Source organism: Physeter macrocephalus, unplaced genomic scaffold (genome assembly GCF_002837175.3).
Source record: "Physeter macrocephalus isolate SW-GA unplaced genomic scaffold, ASM283717v5 random_6564, whole genome shotgun sequence".
Taxonomy (NCBI): domain Eukaryota; kingdom Metazoa; phylum Chordata; class Mammalia; order Artiodactyla; family Physeteridae; genus Physeter; species Physeter macrocephalus.
The window spans coordinates 1-2,632 of record NW_021151850.1 but is presented as its reverse complement, the minus strand read 5'-3'; the positions used below and the strand labels follow the sequence as shown (position 1 = coordinate 2,632).

At 57.4% G+C, this 2,632-nt stretch overlaps 1 non-coding gene across 1 annotated transcript; it reads right to left on the bottom strand.

Moving 5' to 3' along the window:
• Positions 1–1,402: 1,402 nt before the first annotated feature.
• LOC112063259 (small nucleolar RNA SNORD116) lies at positions 1,403–1,495 on the bottom strand. The gene has a single exon (XR_002890937.1). It is a non-coding gene; the product is annotated as a small nucleolar RNA SNORD116 (small nucleolar RNA).
• Positions 1,496–2,632: the final 1,137 nt, after the last annotated feature.

Below are 2,632 nucleotides of genomic sequence, written 5' to 3'. Positions count from 1 at the left end.
GACAGCCTCGGCCTACATGCCCACCTCCTGCCCGCACGGCGACTCGACCTGGCTGGAAGCCACAGACTCCATGCGAACATGGGGACGCTGTACACCAAGGAAGAAAGACCGCATACATGTCTGCTTTGATGACGCTGACCACACCCCATGCATTCGGGCACTTCTTCACTGCCACAGCGACACTACCGAGGACCTCAGAGAGTTCAAAGCCACTGTCCCCGAGGATCACACACAGACATTCAATGGAAGACCTCTGTCACGCGAGGGGACTTTCAAGTCTGAAAGGGCACAGTGGCTGTCCACGGCAGTGCACCGGGCTTCGCAACGGTGCCCCCACCTCCGGCCCGCATAAACCTCTGGCTGTTTGAAAGGCCCGCGTGCCACACGGGCCGGCCACCTCATGCCCTCTGGGAGAAACACTTTCGCGCTGCACATTCCCAGAAGAGGGAACAAAGCGGCCAAAGCGCACGCTCGCATAACTCACCTTCCTCCGAGGAGGCCGGCACCAATACCTCAGCATGTCCATCTACTCTAGGTGCCGCAAGACACCCTTTGGGAGTCATTCCTCCGGCAACGGGATCGCAGCTGATCACAATTTACCTACCTCACCGCATCCTCATGAACTGCCAAAGCCTCCACTGCTTAGGCAGCTGATGCCAGCCCATCACGAACGGGACACATCCTCGGGAAGCCGAGGCCGACACCTGCCACCCAATGATGACATTCTATTTCATGACATCACAAAGGTCCTGTCCTCATCATCCCTTACATTCCTGTCCCGGCCATCAGCAACCACGCAGGCTTAAACGGAGCACCGCCCTCGCCCCACCCCACGAGGACCCACTTGTCCCCAACACTCTGCCGGGAGCTAAAGGAGGGGAGCAGACAAGGGCAACACTGAGGCCTAATCCATCAGCCACTTTAGGCCGACGCCCACCCCGAGCCACACCCGTCCACAGCTCCGGCCTCACTTGGCAGTCAAGAAAGTCACCGTGCCAAACGCAAGAACAGGGAGGGCCACAGGCCTGGCCTGAGGCACCAGGCTCCAACCAGAGAACCTTGCTCATGTTGGCCACCAGAATTAAACCCCGAAGCGGCATGCACGAAGCGTGAGCCTGGCCCAAACACACTTTTCCAAGCTGCAAGCTCACTTGGCCTACACCAGCACACACTCCGACTCTGAAGACAAGCAGGAGAGCACGCCCTCTCGCATTGCCCCAATGGCCTTGCAGCAGAGACCTGATATCCATAGACGACCCAGCTTATGGGTACACACAGTCCACCCTCAGACAGGAACCCCTCTAATATTAGGAGCCCTGGGTGGTGTTTGCATGCATGCCAGCAGGGGACGCTGGCCCTCCCTCCTCACGGTCCCCTACCCCCCAGAGAGAGGAAACGTGCTGGACCTCAGTTTCGATGAGGAGACGGTAGAGGGTTCTCACTCATTTTGTTCAGATTTTCCAAGGAATGCATACAAGGGTGTCATCATCGATCCAAGCACGTGCTGGGAGGCTGCAGAACACAACCGGGCATGTCGTGGGGGCCTGCAGAGGAGCCATGACCCCGTAGTACTCCAAAACCCTGGGGAATCTACAGTCCTCAGGCCACTCAGCAAGAGCAACAGTCAATCCACTCTGGCAGCCACTGGGCCCGTTTGAGGAAAACCTCATATCCAATGGCACATCTCAGGGTGGGTGAATGCCTACCTTCCGGAGTTAGCCACGGTCACACTTAGCAACACGCGCCTGCCCCATTTTTCCAGTTCTCCTTAGCACCTCCAGTCATCAGACAACGCGAAGGTCTTCTGGTCTTTGCCGACGGCCAGCCTTGCCCAGCAGCTACACCTGAGAAGTGGACATAGATCACACAGGCTTCAGAATGGACCGGGTTCCCAAGAGAACATGATTCACACGAATGTTTACCTGGGCATGAGCCCAGACCCTGCTTCCCAAGGACCTCTACCCTTACCGAGAACTCAATGTTTGTCTAGCTGCACAACTGCAGGAAGCTAGGCACGTACGTTGGCCGGTGTGTGAGAGGGAGTATGTGTGTGTTCACGCGTGTGAACGTGTGTGACTGTGACTGGGCACGAGGACGCGCGCTTCTGGGCTTCTCTGTGTGCCTCTGAATCCGCATCTTGGTCTCTGTGTGTCGCTGTGGCCCTCTGCTGAGACCTCGAACAATAAAACCCACACTTTATACACAGCGCCCTGCCGTTGGACCCCCCAATTGAATGGAGAAAGACCCCTGCAAGCTTCAAGAGTCTGAATGTGAACTTTGACCCCCCAGGGGCTGTTGACATAGGCCACGGGAGATCCTGCCAGCTTGTAGCACATCTAATGTGCACTTGGGGCCACTCCCAGCACTTCTGGAAGCAAGGAAACAGCCTATGGGCGGGCCAATACCTTCGTGCAGCTCGCTACAGACAAGATGCAGCCCGGCACCTCTGAAGGGGCTAACCAAATTCAGCCCAAGTGACAATCCTCGCCAACTAGGCCAAATCACGTTCCGAGGACCCATGGGAATGTCCACCACAGGAGGCGGTGGGCTTCAGCAACCATGACCCAGGTTCCAACCCCATGGCCGAAACTAGGCCACCTTCCCGGCCAAGTGTCGCCAGCGCCCAGCCGGA